The following is a 20,677-nucleotide window of genomic DNA, read 5'->3' on the forward strand; positions in this document are numbered from 1 at the left end:
CTCGACCGTGTGGGGTGTAGTGATGAGGTAGCCATTTCAGAATTGTTAAACACTTATTGTACACAGTGAGTCCATGCAATTTGTGACTTTAAGCACATTTTTATTCATAACTAACTTAGGCTTGCCATAACAAACGCGGTGAATATTAATATTCATTTTTTATTCTGTTTTTAGAAATGCCTATAAATTAACTCCACTTAGACATTATCGAATATTGTGTGTAGATCAGTGACACAATTGCAAATGAATCAATTTTAAATTCCGGCTGTAACAAAACAACGTAGAAAAAGTCTAGGGGTCTGAAGTCACTATGTATGTATATAAACCCTGACTTGATGATGCTATGTATGGGCTACTGAGATGCTTTGAGACAACCAGCCAGACATATTGGCACTCCCCTGAAGAAGCAGTCCTTCGTGCAGATGGGTTAGCTGACAATGTCATGAAAACAAAGTAAGTTTATATGTATTGTGATTCTGGATGGCCAGATAACCCACATGACAGCTTCTTGTCATTGTTGCTATCATAAGTGGCCCATTTCATCTTGTTCATGATACCATGCCTTGTTTTGAGGTGTTTTTACTGATTTCATGTCAATATGGCTAAAATTCACTAGCTAGCTAACCAACAACTGTATCAATGTATTTGAGAGAAAAGTGCTCTATGCCAACCCTGTGTTTTGCTGCTAAACAACCAACCCCTCTATTCATGTATGTGGTAAGGATTAACCAAAGAATATAAACCCTGGATTGCTGACTTTATGTATTGGCCAATGAAACGCTTTGAAGCCACTAGTCGGCCATTTTGGCACTCCCCCCAAAAAGCAGTCCCCCTGTCAGTCTAGTCAGTGTATATACAAATTATGACAGCGCCGCAGTATGAGTCGTAATAACTAAAAACCTAGCGGTCAAACGGAAATGTTCCAATTGTTTTTCCACCATTCCCCATAGGGGATTTTGAAAACTATTAAAATAAGGGCTGTGTTTCATGTATACTTACCCTGGTGTGATATTTTGATAACCATGTAAATTTCTCTAGGACAAGGTGAGTTTTATCAGTATATTCACCTCCCAAAAATGAAATGCTGATTTCCTGCTAATGTGGCTATCATAAAGAACTACAAATGCCATGATGATCTGGACGAGCGTGCCAAATCAAGGCAAAGTTAAGAATCTCTGGATGAACTATCTAATGTTAGCTAAATGTAGTATTGAATAAATTGGCAACATTTCTTTAGTAGACAATTCTGTGAACTGTCTTGTGCAAGTTTTAAATTGACACAATACATGTTAGCAAAGGCGTCAGCTAGAGATGGCGTGCAGGGATTTTGTAGTTTTGCATGATGTCTACTTTGATGCTAAGCATTTTCCAGTCAGAGTACATTTAAAAATATATATATACTTTTTATTTAACCTTTAACAAGGCAAATTAACTAAAAAGCGCAGAATATATTGATAAAAATCACCATGTCCGAGAGAGATTTACATGCCTATCAAAACGTCACGCCAGGGTAAGCCTACACGAAACAGCCCTGATTTAAAGTTTTTCTAAAATCCCATATGGGAAAAACTATTTGAACCATATTCCTGTTTAACCACTAGAGTAGTTGAGGACTTGGTGGACTGTATATTCATTTGGGTTACGTCTTACTTGGCACTATGTGTTCTCTCCCAGGTGCTTGTCAGAGCACAGATGACAGACCGGTAGGATTCCAGTTGAGGTGGTTTAATGATGCTGATTCACATAGAGCAGCACAGTGTATGGCTTGACAATTTTGTTAACCAATGGGGTGTGGTTTTGAAAAGGGGGAAATTAAATACAATAGTAAATGGCAGGTATAGGCTTAATACAAACTCAAATTACATAACCTATTGTAGCCATATTATTTATAGCTTATCTGCTGCACAGGGCAACACAACCTAACAACATGGCTTTGACTTCACGAATGATCAGAGGAGTGCAACTACACAGCACTACTGAGCAGCACCATCATCCTCACACAACTGCATGAACTTGAATGTATAAGGCATTCACAAGGCTCATTGCTAAAAACAAATACCCACATAATCTATACAGTATACACCCATATAACCATAGGGAATATAAGAATAGACACTGAAATGCTAAACATCTGAAATGAGTTGACAGAAACAACGAATGCTAACTAAAGGTAATCACAGGAGAGATGGCTAGATCTTATCATGGCTTGTGTACTTTCTCAAGTTACTTCCTTTTCTCAGTTAGAGATCGCCCAGCATGCTCTACTCCACATTACCGGTGGGCGGAGCTACAGCTCTCCTATGATTTAACTAATATTTACTCTCAATAGTCTTTCGTACAGCCGCCCCCAAATTGCGACGTCAATTTGCTCCTGAGAAAGGCTAATGGCTTTTGAGACTACAGGCGTACTGTCATCGTCCTTTCTGTCCGGGAGAGCTGGGAGGTCTACCAACCGGACAACAGGACGGGTGTATGTTCTGTCCTTGATCTTGACCTCGGCAGTACTCACATGACCATCTGCGCTTGGGTGAACTTTAATGATCCGTCCGATAGGCCAGGGGGGTCCAACAACATAACCACCACATCCCTTTTGAGGTCGGCAGGTATGGCATGCCACTTCTGGCGGGCTTGCAGGCTGGTTAGGTAGTACCTGATGTAGCTGGCCCAGAAGTTATCCATCAGGATCTGGCAGTGTCTCCATTGACGTCTGCTGAGGAGCTCAGTCTCCGGGTACACCACTTACGGTAGGGATTCGTCTGGCTGCCCCATCAACAGGAGGTTAAGAGTCACGGGTCCAGGTCTGCGATACTGCAGTACACGTAGCCCAAGGGCTTCGAATTCAGGATACACTTCACTTCAATGAGGACAGTTCTGAGCACTTCTTCGGTCACTGACTAGGCACCCACTGTAGTTATGAGGGCAGTGGTAAGGGAGCCAATCTCTCTCCAAAACTACTCCGAAATGTGGACTGCAGGGAGGTTAAAGCGAAAGTTTTGAGAATGACACAAATATTAATTTCCACAAAGTTTGTTGCTTCACTGTCATTCAATATTTTTGTCAGCTGTTACTATGGAATACTGAAGTATAGTTTCCACTGCAACCACATCAGCAATGTTGTGGAATATGTCCACAGCGTGGTCTGGTCTATCTTCAAGGTAAGCTCTTTCTCTAGCAGCTTGGTAAGCTGGGTTCCAGTGACGGCTGCACAGAGCTCCAGTCTTGGCATGGAATGTAGTCGCTAAGGAGAAACTCTGGACCTGGCCATTAGGAATGACAGGTAGGTCTTGTTGTGACTCTCATCTGTCCTCAGTTACGCAACAAACCTGTAGGCTTTCTCTGAAATGTCACAGAACACATGGACCTCTCTGGTGACACTCGACTGGTAGACATCTAGCACCTAGGCAGAGTGATGCGTGGCAGGATCTGTAGCTCTCCTTCCCAATTGTTCCAAGCCTGGAGAAGATCTTGAATGAGAAGAGGGTCATCCCAGTCCCGATGTTTATGCCAGAGGTGCTGGACCAACACTTTGGCTCAGGTGGTGTACACCAGGAGGATCCAACCTCACTGGTTTGATGGGAAGATCAAATGATGATGATCTGCACCAATGAGGACTAGAGGGTTGGCTTTGATGAACAACTGTAGGGGGAGACCAACCAAGTGCTTGTACCTCTTCTGAAGTTTGATCACTGGATAGGAATGGTCTGCTAGTCCAAGGCGGGTTGCAGTGAAGGCCCTTTGATTTGGAAACTGGTCTTGGATTGTGAGGCAGGAGAGTTTCGAAGGGTCACTGATGCACCACAGAGGGTTTGGATGTCCAGGCGAATGGTGGAGCACCCCGATCACCTTCAGTAGGACGTGATTACAATCAGCTGGTCTGTCCAAGTAGAGCACCTCTGTGACTGTGCTTACCAGGCAGCTCTCCTCTTTTGGTGCCTCTTTGGGGGTTCTGGCAGTGACCTTGTGAAAGACTTGTAGATGTGTTTCCTTGCAGAGACCACAGGGCTTGTTGTGGGTGCACTAGGACGCCTGATGGCCCCTTCCACAATGCCAGCACTTGTTGTTGGTCTTGATCATCCACTCTGTTACTTGCTACTTGATGAGCGTCTGGATGGCTGAGCACTGGTTGAGATAGTGCTCAGGGTTGTTGCAATAAGGACAGTATATTTCTTATTGCAGCCAAACTATTGAATGCTGAGGCAGCGGATCCATTCTCCGGGTTGTCTTTAGCTCCGTGAAGGATGGATGTTGCACGTTTCGCCCTTCTGACTTCTGCCCAAGTCTGTCCTTATGCACTTTTCTTGATGACTGGCCATCATATTCTTGACACCAGGACATACTGTAACCACTCTGAGAACTCAAGTAAGGTGTATGTAGTACCTGGCTGATGAAACATGTGACAGTGGAAGTCTGACCTCATCTCGGATGGTAGCTTGCTGAGTAGGCATGCCACATGAGACTCACACATCAGCTCTATGTCGCCATCTGGACCCAGTGTCCGGAGCATGCCCACTGAGGATTAGACCTGTAGTTCAAACTTCTTGAAGGCAGCTGTATCTCCAAGGCATACATCGGGAGAGTCCACGACACTGGCTATCTTCTTCAGAGTGACATGGTGTGGCTGTCCAAACTTCTCGTTCACGGCTGCCATGGTGTCTTGAGTAAGGCATGGGGGAGTTGAGATATGAATCTACCACTAGGCAGGCTTCTTCTAGCTTTAGGTGATCCACTAGGATCTGATACGTGAAGAGCTTGTTCCCGTCAGCTGGCAGGATCTGACTTGGGTCTCGGCTGTTGAAGTTAGTTGGTTGCCCTAGGCCCTCTGTAGGTCTGCACTGCTGCTGCGGCAGTGGAGCCTTTAGAGGGCTGCGGATGGAGTTGAGGTTATGGCCCAGGTATCCATGGAACTTGACCTGTTCAGTGACCTGGTGGGTGCTCTGGTTGCCTTTGGCTGGCATCGCTTCATGGCTCATAGGCTGCTGCATGAGGGTGAGCCCTTGGAGGAAAAGGGTCACTGTACCGACGTAACGCTGTGAGGGTGCAGTACTGGCCTGATGAGGCGGTTGGCTATAGTCCACATCTGGGTGGTAGCTTGACTCTCTGGGACACGGCAAAGGTGTAGCCACTCTTTGAGGGTGGCCTGGAGTCTTGACTACTGATGATGGTCTGCTCTACTTAGCAGCAGCGGAAGTAGCCTGATCCCTCATGACTTTGAGCTCACTCATCATCTTATTCCCTCGTCTACCAGCAAGCTCCTCGCGCAGTGGCAAGGGCCGAACCTAATCGGGAGGAAGATGGGCCCGGTGACCGACGAGGTGCTGCACCCGGACAAGGGTAAGGAGAAGCAAACCTACCATATGAACCTCTTCAAGGCCTGGGAGGAGAGAGAGGAACTGTCCAAGGGGGTGTACTTCCTGGTCCACAGAGTAGAAGAAGAGGACGTGTCGGACGGGGTCCCAGGGGCATGGAAGGGACGAGTAGAGATCATACACTTTAAAGCTAGATGTGCTGAAGGAGCTGTTTGGCAAGTATCTGGCCCTCTTCAGTTAGAGGCCAAGAAGAACAAAGGTCGTGGAACACGTCATCCGTTTGAAGCCTGACCAGAACCCTGTGCACCAGCATCCTTACCCTGTGCCCGAGAGGCTGGTGGTAGCCCTCAAGGAATAGGTCCACACCATGATAGAAATGGATGTTGTCGAGCCATCGTCAAGTGAATGGAGCAGCCCCATTGTCATTGTCTCAAAGAAGGATGGCTCTGCGTGGACTTCAGGAAGGTGAATGCCATCTCCCAGTTTGATGCCTACCCCATGCCCCGCATTGACAACTTACTGGAGAGAATAGGTAGAGCTCATTACATCACCACATTTGGAACTCTGAAAAGGGTACTGGCAGGTGCCCCTGGACGAACACTGCCTTCCGGATGCCGATGGGCCTGTTCCAGTTTAAGGTTATGTCGTTTGGCCTTCATGGGGCCCCTGCAACTTTCCAGAGGCTGATGGACAAGGTCCTCCAGGACTGTGACGATTGCTGTGCTGGCCACTTGGACAACGTGGTGATCTACAGCCATTCCTGGGAGGGGCACATACAGCATCTTAGCAGACTCCTGGAGAATATCCATGATGCGGGCCTCAAGCTTAACCTCCTGAAGTGTCAGTGGGCAAACCAGGTATTCGAAAATCAAGAAGGAGTGCCTGGCTATAAAGTGGGCACCAGATAGCCTCCGGTACTACCTTCTTGGGATAACAGTTTACCTGCACATGGACCACAGAGCTCTGACCTGGATCCAGACCATGAAGGACCGGAATTCTCGCGTGACCAGGTCGTATCTGGAGCTCTGTCCCTTCCAGTGCTGTGTCCATCATAAGGGAGGAAAATAAAATGTCAAGGTGGACTATCTATCCCGGCTCCCGAACTTGGCCGCTTCGCGAGTGGAGGAAGGTAATGTGACGAAAAGCAGCATTTGGTAAGCTAACACAGCCACACACACTCATCTCCCCGTCCTTGCTCCGTTTTCAGCTACATTAGCAATGTGGGTCGACACACAAGTTAACTTAGCGATCTTAGTTCATACATTACACACATTATTCTTACCTCCCTTCAGTAACACTTTGGAATAGTATAAGGAATAATCAGACAAGCTTTAATTTTTAATTTAAGTGCCGTTTATTGTACTTATCAATGTTATGGATGAGCGAGCTGTTTGTTTGTATCTGTTCCTCTGTCTTTGTAGATTCCGGGTATGCTGAAATAAGGATTTGAACTATCGGCAATCGGGCTGGCTTTGTAGTACCTGTCCCGAATGCCATTCATGTGAATGGGCGTATTGGAAGCCACCATGTCAGTAGTGATGGGATTCTGTAAGTGTGTTATTGTGCTATATTGTATTATGATAAACCGATTGCAACGGTTCAATGAAGATAATTCCTGATATGTTTAGCTGAGTGGAAAATGTAGGCTACAAGATTACGAGGTAGGCTATGTGAGCCATAGACGGCACTCTTCACCACACCATAGCACAGTATGGTATGATGTACAATATTACTAAGACATCAAAACTATGAAATAACACATGGAATCATCTAGTAACCAAACAAGTGTTAAACAAATCTAAATATATTTTAGATTCTTCAAAGTAGTCAACCTTTGCACACTCTTGGCATTCTCTCAACCAGCTTCACCTGGAATGCTTTTCCAACAGTCTTGAAGGAGTTCCCACATATGCTGAGCACTTGTTGGCTGCTTTTCCTTCACTCTGTGGTCCAACTCATCCCAAACCATCTCAATTGGGTTGAGATTGGGTGATTGTGGAGGCCACGTAATCTGATGTAGCACTCCATCACTTTCCTTCTTGGTCAAATAGCCCTTACACAGCCGAGAGGTGTGTTGGGTCATTGTCCTATTGAAAAACAAATTCTAGTCTCACTAAGCGCAAAACAGATGGGATGGCGTATCGCTGCAAAATGCTGTGGTAGCCATGCTTGTTCAGTGTTTCTTGAATTCTAAATAAATCACTGACAATGTCACCAGCAAAGCACCATCACACCACCTCCTCCGTGCTTCACAGTGGGAACCACACATGTGGAGATCATCCGTTCACTTACTCTGCGTCTCACAAAGACATGGCGGTTGGAACCAAAAATCTCAAATTTGTACACATCAGACCAAAGGACAGATTTCCACCGGTCTAATGTTCACTGCTCATGTTTCTTGGCCCAAGCAAGTTTCTTCTTATTGGTGTCCTTTAGTAGTGGCTTCTTTGCAGCAATTCGACCATGATGTCCTGATTCACGCTATTCACGTCTCCCCTAAACAGTTGATGTTGAGATGTGTTTGTTACTTGAACTCTGTGAAGCATTTATTTGGACTGCAATTTCTGAGGCTCTTAACTCTAATGAACTTATTCTCTGCAGCAGAGGTAACTCTGGGTCTTCCTTTCCTGTGGTGGTCCTCATGAGATCCAGTTTAATTTTGGTGCTTGATGGTTTTTGCGACTGCACTTGAAGAAACTTTCAAAGTTCTTGAAATGTTCCGTATGACTGACCTTCATGTCTTAAAGTAATGATGGACTGTTGTTTCTCTGCTTATTTGAGCTGTTCTTGCCATAATATGGACTTGGTCTTTTGCCAAATAGGGCTATCTTCTCTATACCACCCCTACCTTGTCACAACACAACTGATTGGCTCAAACGCATTAAGAAGTATAGAGATTTCACAAATGAACTTTTAACAAGGCACCTGTTAATTTAAATGCATTCCAGGTGATTAGCTCATGAAGCTGGTTGAGAGAATTGCAAGAGTGTGCAAAGCAGTCATCAAGGCAAAGGGTGGCTACTTTGAAACATTAAAATATATTTAGATTTGTTTAATGCTTGTTTGGTTACTACATGATTCCATGTGTTATTTCATAGTTTTGATGTTTTCACTATTATTCTACAATGTAGAAAATAATCAAATAAAGAAAACCCTTGAATGAGGTGTGTCCAAACTTTCGAGTGGTACTGTGCATAGATAATCGGTTTTATTTGTTTTTATGTACAGATGGTTCAAAGGATCCATGCGGTGATAAGGTGGGGGCAGGGAAGTATATACACAAACAAAAAGGTGTAATGGGTTCACACTCAAAAAGATGTCACATAAAGCTTACTTCATTATTCGATGTTAAAGATCATGTTGAATATTGGACCCACTATATAGACGATTGCTTTATGATCTGGACGGGTTCCTAAATTAAATGAATTTCTTAATTACATTAACTCTAGAGTACAATCAATTTTCTTAACTATGGAAAATAACTATACATTTCTTAGATTTGTTACAAAGGGACAATATCTAAGTACTAGAGTTTACAGAAAACCTACAGATGAAAAATACTATATTGACAGCTGATAGTTATCACCCTCTCCCCTAAAAATAGGTTTACTAGTAAACCAATTTCATAGACTGCGTCGCATTTGTGACACAGAGGAAGAATATGATAGACAATCAAATTCTCTCCTTGAGCGTTTTGGCTTGAGAGGATACCTGATACCTGGCTTGATAAAGCTCAAAAACAACTTAAGCGTGAACAGAAGCCAGTTACTTAATAAATCCCAACAAAAACATACACCTTTCTCTATAAACTGTATACTTACTTTCAATGATCGCCGTCATGGCATTATCTATTATCAATAAACATTGGCACATATTATCAACAGACTCCTCTTTAAATTCTGCCTTCCAGAATCCACCTTTACTTATAAAGTATCTAGAAATCTATCAAATATATTGGTTAAATCCAATGTGGTCAGAGAGAGAAAAGAGGCATTCAGAAAAGGATGCTTCCCCTGTAGATCTTGTACCTTTTGTAGCACCATAAGGAAATGTTCTAACTTGGTATGCACTCAAGACTTCTAGGACCTATGAGATAAAGTAATGTGTAAATTTCACTATGAAATGAGTTATTTATATGTTAGTGTTCTTGTAATAATATTTATATTGGAAAAACATCCCGTGCCTTGAAAGTACACCTTGGAGAACATAAATCCACCTCGCAAGTTGCGAGACACACAAAATCTTTCTATTAATGAATTGCGTTGCATCAGAATTTAAAAAGTTCATCCACCACGTAGGGTTGACTATGACAAAAGATTACTCCAAAGAGAAGTGGATATACAAATGTAATTCTGTATCTCCACATGGTTTAAAATTAATGAGAATATTTCACGTTCCAATAAGCCAAATTTAGACTGTTAGACAAGAACACTGTCCATATCAGATTTTGCATATCGTTTATGAGTTGGCCCCACATATCTATGAACGGTTGTGCCTAACGTCCTTTGTGGTAGGCTACCTCATCAATTGGTATTATATATTTGGGTGAGCGAACAACTGGGACGGTTGATTTGTGAGTTGCCCTTGGTGCCCGCTCCCATACCCTATAATTATTTATTTCGTTGTTACTAATTTGTCTACAGGTTGACCAGAAAAGCCACATCCCTGATTGGCAGATGAGTGGCAACATGGATTAAAAGCACCTGCTGGTCATCTGTTCTCTACAAATACTGTTTTGAATTCAAATAAAATTGTACCTACACTGAAGAAGGCTGTAAAGCCGAAACGTCTGTGTATGCTATCCCCGATGCAGTGAAAATAATTACAAACATTGAATAATGAAGTAAGCTTTGTGACATCTTTTTGAGTGCGAACCCAGTACGCCTTTTTGTTTCTCTGAATTTGCATGTTTTACGTACTAGCCAAGGTTCTTGGAGAGCGCGATCGTTCTCTTTTGATTAGGCAGGGGTGTATATCCCAGATTTCAATGTTAGATTATATGTCAGTGTATGCGGCTGAGTTGTTGGTTGTGATTATAGGTCTGACTTGGGTGGAGGAGGTGAAACCACTCAGTGGTGATGTTCTCTGATTCGGCTGCAGTGTTGAGTTGTGTGAAGACGGGCAGGTCCGATAGGGGAGACTGTTTGTGGAGATGATGGTGCTGTTAATGTGACTGGAGAGGATGGTAGTGGTGAGAAGTTTTTGTTGGGTTCCCGCCCATGTGGGTGTGGAGGTAATGAGAAGGCTGATGTGGTGGATAAGAGTGCTGTGAGGAGAGAGAGGGTAGATATTCAGGTCCCGCTGGGCCGCATGGAAGTCAAGTCCTTGATCTAGGCAGAAGCGCTCGATCGTTGACAAACAGACTAGGAAGTTAGTTGTGAGGGGAGGCAATTTTATCAGGTGCACAGGTCAGTAAAGGAAGAGATAAGGAGTTTGGGATGTAGGAGAGAGGAAGTTGTGTGGAGTAGACTATGGGTTGGGCACACAGGTTTGAATGGCACGTTGTGAATGATGAGACATGAAACATGTCTGTGTGATGAGTGGTTGGTGGAAGAAACCGTGGAGTATGTGTTGATATTTTGTGAACTGTATGATGTAGAAAGGGTTATAGAGGCTGGTTTGGGTGGTGTAGTGGGGGAATGGAAGTGGTGTCTTAGACTCTCACTTAGAGGAACAGGACTAATGAAAATATTTTCATGTTGGTTGGCCGTGACTGGCCTCACACTCCAGTACAGTAGGTGGCGGTGTATGCACCTTAAAAGTTGGATGCGATCTGCCAATCCAATCCCAAAGAAGAAGAACTACGGCCAGTAGATGGCGAAAGGATTGTTGTTAATGACAGGGTAGTTTTCGTCACAGGCTGGGAGAACAGACAGCTGTTGTAAAGATGGCGTTGGAGAGGTTGCATAGGGAGAAATGTTTGGAGAACATGAGTGATTGGAGAAGGTGGCGGAAAAGGAAATAAGGAAAGAAAGTGGAGCATATTATGAGTAATCATGGAGTGTCGGATTACACAGGCCTTCTGAAAGATCTGGTGAAGGAGAAGATGCTGGACAAGAAAAAAGGAGGACATTGGAAATGGTTATGAGGGAATTTGGAATGATGGATTTCACAGAACTCTTGGAAAGAACTTGAGGAAATTGAGTGACGAGAGTGAGGATGAATTAGATGTGGTGGCAGATGCAGTGATGACTGTTGAGAAGAAGTTAAGTGTAGAGGGAAGCAATATGGTGAGGAAGGTTGGTGTCTAGTGCAAAAAGAGGTATACGTGTTCCAGTAGCTCAGCTATGGAACCTGACGAGTGTGGATGAAGTTCCTGCAGTGAGGACCGCTGAGTTCGGGCCTCGGTCCGAGGATGTAAAGGATGATTCTGGCCCAGTGGGAGTAAGATTTGTGGAGAGAATGGACCCTTGCATTTTGGCTGATCCATAAGTGGTGGTAGGTTGAGTGGAGAAGAGGATTGGGACGATTTATTGTGTTTTTTCAGTCCAGAGGGAGTGGGCACTCCGGATCACACGATTTGGGACAATAAATGTGACTTGCTTTGCTCTCCAGAGCAGGGCACCATTGAAAGGAGTGATAACTGGGGTGGCATTAAATGTTAAGGAAGATCAGCTGAAAGTGAAGATTTCCGGTGTCTGTGACTCTCGCCGTTTGATCCGGTGAAGAGCGTGGGTAAACGGAGAAGACATTGTCTGTCGTGTTGAGGTTTGATGTAAGGTCTTAACAGCAGGTAGCCTCATGGTTCGAGCATTTGGCCAGTACCCGAAAGGTTGCTAGATCGAATCCCCGAGCTGACAAGGTAAAAATATGTCGTTCTGCCCCTGAACACTGTTCCTAGGCCTTCATTGTAAATAAGAATTTGTTCTTAAACTGACTTGCCAGGTTAAATATAGGTAGGCCGTGAATGGCCTCACACTCCAGTACAGTAGGTGGCGGTGTAAGCAACTTAAATTTGATGCGATCAGCCAACACTATCCCGAAGAAGAAGTCACAGGCTGCTGCGGGGATACAGCTAGATACTATTGAACGCCGAAGACCGTATTTTTGCCAGGCAAGTCATAGACCGTATAAGTGAAGAAGATGTTCGAGGAACAGTAATGGAGAAGCTTTGATCCAACGTTTTTCACGCCACTTCGATACGAAGTGATTTTCATAGCAGGTTAAGAGAGCCTTTTCGGTAGTGCGGCCCCAATTTTCGTGGCAAATCATAACGACGTGTTACCTCAAACGGTGAGCTACCTTGAAGGCGTTGATGTAAAGTAGCTAGCTAGGCTATTTTGCTTGCTAGCCATCAGACACGCTAGCTAGCGCTTAAAAGTTAGCTTGGACAGCTAGTCCGGGTTTCTCTGTTGAAGCTGGTTAGTTAGCTACATTTTTAGCCTGACAGATTTGCTATCAGATAGCTCACTAGATAGTTATCTTGATAACTAGTTAGGTAGCATGCTTAGCTAGGTACCTGTTGTGTTGCTGTTAATTGAACTAACGTTTAGGTAAATACAGTAGGTTGAAAGCCGACGCCGAAAACATTGGTTGCTCGACCTACGTCGAGGAAGGAGAGTATTGTTTTGTCATCGACAATGAAATATTCTTATGGTTACTGTTGAATTTGTTGGCACCTTAAATTCTTGCACATTTTCTCAGAAAAAGTAACTGTTTCAACACTGTCTGCTCAGGCAAAAACGTCTAAACTTGGAACCAATCAGTACTCCTGTACGTACCTCTCATGATGAACGCAGCCAATGATCTGCTTCTACCTAGCAAAAATGTAAATACAGCCTCACATGAAATAGTGATCCGAATGTCTGCGGTCTGTGTGTTAAATCAGAGGGACTAACTAACTTTAGCTCCCAAAGACTGAATGACGTAAGATAAATATTACTTTGAGTGCACTTGAAATATGCAGCATCCTATACGAATGGTCTTGATGTGCCTGCTTAGGAAGCTAGTGTTTCATGAGCTATTTCTCAGTGAATTCAATTTTGAATCATGTTTTGGCATGATTGTTTAATTTCAATTAACTAGTTGCAAGCTTAAACATTCAATCATATAATTAGTCCAAACAAAATAATGTAGATAGAAAGATGGCATGTATGCTAGAATGGAGGTTTAAAAACGACAGCTGCATATGTATATTAGCCAATACATATGGCATAACATAAGTGTACCTTGCAATGCGAACTTCTCTAAAAACAGTTGTACAATGCGCTCTGCAATTAAATGACCAGAGTTTGATTTCTAAACCAGATTATTTGTCATAGTAACTGCCCAATACTAGGGCTGGGAATTTCCAGGAAGCTCATGATATAAACTCGGCAAAAAAAGAAAAAAACGTCCTCTCACTGTCAACTGTGTTTATTTTCAGCAAGCTTAACATGTAAATATTTGTATGAACATGATTCAACAACTGAGACACAAACTGAACAAGTTCCACAGACATGTGACTAACAGAAATGGAATAATGTGTCCCTGAACAAAGGGGAGCGGGGGTCAAAAGTAAGTCAGAATCTGGTGTGGCCACCAGCTGCATTAAGTACTGCAGTGCATCTCCTCCTCGTGGACGGACTGCACCTGATTTGCCAGTTCTTGCTGTGAGATGTTATCCCAATCTTCTACCAAGGCACCTGCAAGTTCCTGGACATTTCTGTTGGGAATGGCCCTAGCCCTCACCCTCCGATCAAACAGGTCCCAGACATGCTCAATGGGATTGAGATCCGGGCTTGTCGTTGGCCATGGCAGAACACTGACATTCCTGTCTTGCAGGAAATCATGCACAGAACGAGCAGTATGGCTGGTGGCATTGTCATGCTGGAGGGTCATGTCAGGATGAGCCTGCAGGAAAGGTAGCACGTGAGTGAGGAGGATGTCTCCCCTGTAACACACAGCGTTGAGATTGCCTGCAATAACAACAAGCTCAGTCCGATTATGCTGTGACGCACCGCTCCAAACCTTGATGGACCCTCCACTTCCAAATTGATCCCGCTCTAGAGTACAGGCCTCTGTGTAATGCTCATTCCTTCAACGATAAGTGCAAATCCGACCATCACCTGGTGAGACAAAACCGTGACTCGTCAGTGAAGAGCACTTTTTGCCAGTCCTGTCTGGTCCAGCGATGGTGGGTTTGTGCCCATAGGCAACGTTGTAGCCAGTGATGTATGAGGACCTGTCTTACAACAGGCCTACAAGCCCTCAGTCCAGCCTCTCTCAGCCTATTGCGGACAGTCTGAGCACTGGTGGAGGGATTGTGCTTTCCTGGTGTAACTCGGGCAGTTGTTGTTGCCATCCTGTACCTGTCCTGCTGGTGTGATATTTGGATGTACCGTTCCTGTGCAGGGGATGGTACACGTGGTCTGCCACTGCGATCAGCTGTCCGTCATGTCTCCCTGTAGCACTGTCTTAGGCGTCTCACAGTACGGACATGGCAATTTATTGCCCTGGCCACATCTGCAGTCCTCATGCCTCCTAGCAGCATGCCTAAGGCACATTCACGCAGATAATCAGGGACCCTGGGCATCTTTCTTTTGGTGTTTTTCAGAGTCGGTAGAAAGGCCTCTTTAGTGTCCTAAGTTTTCATAACTGTAACCTTAATTGCCTACCGTCTGAAGGCTGTTAGTGTCTTAACGACCGTTCCAAGGGTGCATGTTCATTAATTGTTTATGGTTCATTGACCAAGCATGGGAAGAAGTATTTAAACCCTTTACAAGAAAGATCTGTGAAGTTATTTGGATTTTTACGAAATATCTTTGAAAGACAGGGTCCTGAAAATAGTCTTTCTTTTTTCCTGAGGTTATCAAGATACTTACAGTTGAAGTTGGAAGTTTACATACACCTTAGCCAAATACATTTAATTTACTCAGTTTTTCACAATTCCTGACATTTAATCCTACTAAAAATTCCCTGTCTTAGGTCAGTTAGGATCACCACTTTATTTTAAGAATGTGAAATGTCAGAATAATAGTGATTTATTTCAGGTTTTCTTTCATCACATTCCCAGTGGATCAGAAGTTTACATACACTCAATTAGTATTTGGTAGCGTTGCCTTTACATTGCTTAACTTGGGTCAAGCGTTTCAGGTAGCCTTCCACGAGCTTCCCACAATAAGTTGGGTGAATTGTGGCCCATTCCTCCTGACATACTTGTTTTTCATAATGTACGTTTTATGCATATACATTCCAACAAAGAACACAATCACAAATAGTGTTTCACCATTTATTTAATATTTATACAAATATCAAAGGTGTCTCAGGCAGCATTTTGAAATATCTAAATATAGTGTAATATACCAATCAATATATATCAAGTGCGGTGGAGGGCACAATCTTAGTGTTGCAGTCCAGAAATGAGAGCATTACCATCTATGTCAAAAGCCTGGGTCTTTGGAGGCTGTAGAACTGTCATCAACTCGTGCCTCAGTATTTCCCAATTCTCAATAGGATAATTTGTGTACCCAGGCCCCATAGGCATATCGAAATGATCCCACCCTGGTAACCGATGTAGAGAGTGACAAGTGCCTTAGCAGAATGCAATCTAAAGCTTGTATGGTCCAAAGACGACAAGTCTACTATCTATGGCAAAAGCCTGGAGGGACATTAGAATTCTCACCACTGCATGTAACAATAGTAGAATATGTTTGTCACTTGTCAGACTGAATCTATATTGAATTTAAGGTGCTCAAAAACAAGCTTGTGTATCTGTAGTTGGTGTTCTTCAGCTTTAAAGTGCACTATGCTGTGTAAGAGAAAACCCATAAAGAAAGACAACGGGGAAATGCATATGTGGTCCCAATGGCTAAATAGGGAGGGCAGAGCTAGTTCAAACTGCAGTAAGATGGTTCTCCTCACAGGGGAATGAATCAGCCCATGCTTGGTGAATAGAACTTGATCTCACTTGGTTGTGAGATAAGAATAATTAAAATAAATCACCACAGCAAAGGAATGTAGTTCATGAGCTTGAAAATGTACATCCTGACAGTCTGAGGCAGGGTGCTCTGCAATCATCCTCCATCTATTGACTGGGATTTTTATTTAATCTTTATTTAACCAGGTAGGCAAGTTGAGAACAAGTTCTCATTTACAATTGTGACCTGGCCAAGATAAAGCAAAGCAGTTCAACACATACAACAACAGAGTAACACATGAAGTAAAACAAACATACAGTCAATAAATAATACAGTAGAAAAATAAGTCTATATACAATGTGAGCAAATGAGGTGAGATACGGGAGGTAAAGGCAAAAAAAAAGGCCATGGTGGCAAAGTAAATACAATATAGCAAGTAAAACACTGCAAAGGTAGATTTGCAGTGGAATAATGTGCAAAATAGAAATAATGGGGTGCAAAGGAGCAAAATAAATACAGTAGGGGGAGAGGTAGTTGTTTGGTCTAAATTATAGATGAGCTATGTACAGGTGCAGTAATCTGTGAGCTGCTCTGACCGCTGGTGCTTAAAGCTAGTGAGGGAGGTAAGTGTTTCAGAGATTTTTATAGTTCGTTCCAGTCATTGGCAGCAGAGAACTGGAAGGAGAGGCGGTCAACGGAATAATTGGTTTTGGGGGTGACCAGCGAGCTGAGATAAGGGGGGACTTTACCTAGCAGGGTCTTGTAGATGACCTAGAGCCAGTGGGTTTGGCGACGAGTATGAAGCAAGGGCCAGCCAACGAGTGTGTACAGGTCGCAGTGGTGGGTAGTATATGGGGCTTTGGTGACAAAACGGATGGCACTGTGATAGACTGCATCCAATTTATTGAGTAGGGTATTGGAGGCTATTTTGTAAATGACATCGCCGAAGTCGAGGATCGGTAGGATGGTCAGTTTTACGAGGGTATGTTTGGCAGCATGAGTGAAGGATGCTTTGTTGCGAAATAGGAAGCCAGTTCTAGATTTAACTTTGGATTGGAGATGTTTGATGTGAGTCTGGAAGGAGAGATTATAGTCTAACCAGACACCTAGGTATTTGTAGTTGTCCACATATTCTAAGTCAGAACCGTCCAGAGTAGTGATGTTGGACGGGCGGGCAGGTGCGGGCAGCGATCGTTTGAAGAGCATGCATTTAGTTTTACTTTTATGTAAGAGCAATTGGAGGCCACGGAAGGAGAGTTGTGTGGCATTGAAGCTCGTCTGGAGGGTTGTTATGTGTCCAAAGAAGGGCTAGAAGTACACAGAATGGTGTCGTCTGCGTAGAGGTGGATCAGAGACTCACCAGCAGCAAGAGAGACATCATTGATGTATACAGAGAAGAGTCGGTCCAAGAATTGAACCCAGAGGCACCCCCATAGACTGCCAGAGACCTGGACAACAGGCCCTCCGATTTGACACAATGAACTCTGTCTGAGAAGTAGTTGGTGAACCAGGCGAGGCAATCATTTGAGAAACCAAGGCTATCGAGTCTGCCGATGAGGATGTGGTGATTGACAGAGTCGAAAGCCTTGGCCAGGTCAATGAATACGTCTGCACAGTATTGTTTCTTATCGATGGTGGTTAAGATATCGTTTAGGACCTTGAGCGTGGCTGAGGTGCTCGCATGACCAGCTCTGAAACCAGATTGCATAGCGGAGAAGGTATAGTGGGATTTGAAATGGTCGGTAATCTGTTTGTTGACTTGGCTTTCGAAGACCTTAGAAAGGCAGGGTAGGATAGATATAGGTCTGTAGCAGTTTGGGTCAAGAGTGTGTCCCCCCCCCCCTTTGAAGAGGGGGATGACCGCAGCTGCTTTCCAATCTTTGGGAGTCTCAGACGACACGAGAGGTTGAACAGGCTAGTAATAGGGGTTGCAACAATTGTAGCGGATCATTTTAGAAAGCGAGGGTCCAGATTGTCTATCCCAGCTGATTTGTAGGGGTCCAGATTTTGCAGCTCTTTCAGAACATCAGCTGACTGGATTTGGGAGAAGAAGAAATGGGGAAGGCTTGGGCAAGTTGCTGTGGGGGTTGTCACGAGAATTAAGTTCTAAAGGTTCATAACCCAATTCAATTATACTGCTCAGTCTGCAACTCAGAATTTGTAAGATACTGGTCGAATGAAACAGACGAAGCTGAAATAGTCAAAGGTTTATTGACGAGAGCGCTGGTTAGTTTTACAAGACCATTCATTTTATACTGGCTTCTTACGTAAATACTTTCATACACAGACTCCTTACGCACATACTTTCCCACACCAATTCCTTACGCACATACTTACACACACAAACATTAGGTATCCTACGCACATACTGTACCACCACCCAGCCGACGAAGATTAGGGGAGGCTGTGAGAATCACTCCCCGTCCTCCCTCAAGATAGGGAGACCGTGGGAAGTACCTCCCGTCCTTTCCTCAATCTTTCATAGGCCCCTAGCCAGGGACAGTCTGTGTTCAAGATACCATGGAGACATATTGTACAGTTATTGTTTTACCCTAATTCTGACTAAAACTACACACATCATGACTAAAACTACACACATCATTTATTATAATTTTACAATTCTGATACATTTCACTGGCCTTTTATATGGTTTCAGGGTGGAATATTCTAATCATTAATTTAAACATATAAATTCCATCAACAGGGGTGCAATGCTGTTGACCGGGGAAGGGGTAGCCAGGTGGAAAGCATGGCCAGCCGTAGAAAAATGCTTATTGAAATTCTTAATTATAGTGGATTTATCAGCGGTGACAGTGTTTCCTATCCTCAGTGCAGTGGGCAGCTGGGAGGTGTTCTTATTCTCCATGGACTTTACAGCGTCCCGGAACTTTTTTGAGTATGTGTTGCAGGAAGCAAATTTCTGCTTGAAACAGCTAGCCTTTGTACTGCAGCGCCAGCTGTGCACCAGAGACTCTGGGTTCGCGCCCAGGCTCTGTTGTAACCGGCCGTGACCGGGAGGTCCGTGGGGCGACGCACAATTGGCATAACGTCGTCCGAGTTAGGGAAGGTTTGGCCGGTAGGGATATCCTTATCTCATCGCGCACCAGCGACTCCTGTGGCGGGCCGGGCGCAGTGCACGCTAACCAAGGTTGCCAGGTGCACGGGGTTTCCTCCAACACATTGGTGCAGCTGGCTTCCGGGTTGGATGCGCGCTGTGTTAAGAAGCAGTGCAGCTTGGTTGGGTTGTGTATCGGAGGACGCATGACTTTCAACCTTCATCTCTCCCGAGCCCGTACGGGAGTTGTAGCGATGAGACAAGATAGTAGCTACTAGCAATTGGATACCACGAAAAGGGGGGTAAAAAAAAGCTAGCTTTTCTAGCTGCCTGTGTAGTTAGATATAGCCCTTGGTTTCTAGCTTCCCTGAAAAGTTGCATATCACGGGGGCTGTTCGATGCTAATGCAGAACGCCATAGGATGTTTTTGTGTTGGTTAAGGGCAGTCGGGTCTGGAGAGAACCAAGGGCTATATCTGTTCCTCGTTCTAAATTTCTTGAATGGGGCATGCTTATTTTAAGATGGTGAGGAAGGCATTTAAAAAAAATAACCAGGCATCCTCTACTGACGGGATGAGGTCAATATCCTTCCAGGATACCCCGGCCAGGTCGATTAGAAAGGCCTACTCACTGAATTGTCTCAGGGAGCTTTTGACAATGATGAGCTGAGGTTGTTTGCCCGCTGACCCATTACGGATGCAGGCAATGAGGCAGTGATCGCTGAGATCTTGGTTGAAAACAGCAGAGGTGTATTTAGAGGGCAAGTTGGTTAGGATGATATCCTATGAGGGTGCCCGTGTTTACGGCTTTGGGGTGGTACCTGGTAGGTTCATTGATAATTTCTGTGAGATTGAGGGAATCAAGTTTAGATTGTAGGATGGCTGGGGTGTTAAGCATGTTCCAGTTTAAGTCGCCTAGCAGCACGAGCTCTGAAGTTAGTTGGGGGGCAATCAGTTCACATATGGTGTCCAGAGCACAGCTGGGGGCAGAGGGTGGTCTTTAGCAGGTGGCAACGGTGAGAGACTTTTTAGAGTTTTTTAGAGAGGTGGATTTTTTAAAGTAGAAGTTCAAATTGTTTGGGTGCAGACCTGGATAGTAGGACAGAACTCTGCAGGCTACCTCTGCAGTAGATTGCAACTCTGCCCCCTTTGGCTGTTCTATCTTGTCTGAAAATGTTGTAGTTTGGGATGGAGATTTCAGAGTTTTTGGTGGTCTTAAGCCAGGATTCAGACACGGCTAGGACATCCGGGTTGGCAGAGTGTGCTAAAGCAGTGCATAAAACAAACTTGGGGAGGAGGCTTCTAATGTTAACATGCATGAAACCAAGGCTATTACGGTTACAGAAGTCAACAAAAGAGAGCGCCTGAGGAATAGGAGTGGAGCTAGGCACTGCAGGGCCTGGATTCACCTCTACATCACCAGAGGAGGAGTAGGATAAAGGTACGGCTAAAAGCAATGAGATTGGTCGTCTAGAACGTC

General features: G+C 44.2%; 1 protein-coding gene across 8 annotated transcripts in view; it reads left to right on the forward strand.

The window, feature by feature from the left end:
* Positions 1–11,118: 11,118 nt before the first annotated feature.
* The window catches only part of nadka (NAD kinase a), a 41,913-nt gene continuing 32,354 nt past the window's right edge, over positions 11,119–20,677 (forward strand). For 2 of the 8 annotated variants that reach the window (XM_090203268.1, XM_090203270.1), the window contains exon 1: positions 11,119–12,108. The gene's annotated coding sequence lies outside the window, so the exon portion shown is untranslated. Of the gene's footprint in view, positions 12,540–20,677 lie in introns of all 8 variants that reach the window. The other 6 variants (XM_021566332.3, XM_036947187.2, XM_021566333.3 and 3 more) reach the window with 4 other exon arrangements.

Source organism: Oncorhynchus mykiss, chromosome 16 (assembly GCF_057628025.1).
Source record: "Oncorhynchus mykiss isolate SJ-2025 chromosome 16, ASM5762802v1, whole genome shotgun sequence".
Taxonomy (NCBI): domain Eukaryota; kingdom Metazoa; phylum Chordata; class Actinopteri; order Salmoniformes; family Salmonidae; genus Oncorhynchus; species Oncorhynchus mykiss.